Here is a 342-nt window from a genome sequence, read left to right as displayed (position 1 = left end):
ATATATTTTTTTATATTTCCTGCATGTTATCACGTGATAGATAACAAATTTATCAAAAGGAAAGTCAAAAAAGGATATATCTTTAGAGATCTGAAATAGAAGGATAGATATACAATTACGCAAATGCTCCATATCTCCACCGCCCAGTGGAATCCTTCTCCCTTTTGCGTAATTTGATTGTCTCATATCCGCAATTCATTGAATGATTTGAGCACCTGAGAGCCATATCAAGAGGATATTGGATATATTTGTCTCTTCTCTCGACCCTATTCTCTAAATACATTTATTGTTTAATTCTTGTATTGATTTTTATTTATTTCTTTCCATTTCATTTTGATTATT

Source organism: Macrobrachium rosenbergii, chromosome 44 (genome assembly GCF_040412425.1).
Source record: "Macrobrachium rosenbergii isolate ZJJX-2024 chromosome 44, ASM4041242v1, whole genome shotgun sequence".
Classification (NCBI taxonomy): domain Eukaryota; kingdom Metazoa; phylum Arthropoda; class Malacostraca; order Decapoda; family Palaemonidae; genus Macrobrachium; species Macrobrachium rosenbergii.
This window is presented reverse-complemented; position numbering follows the sequence as displayed.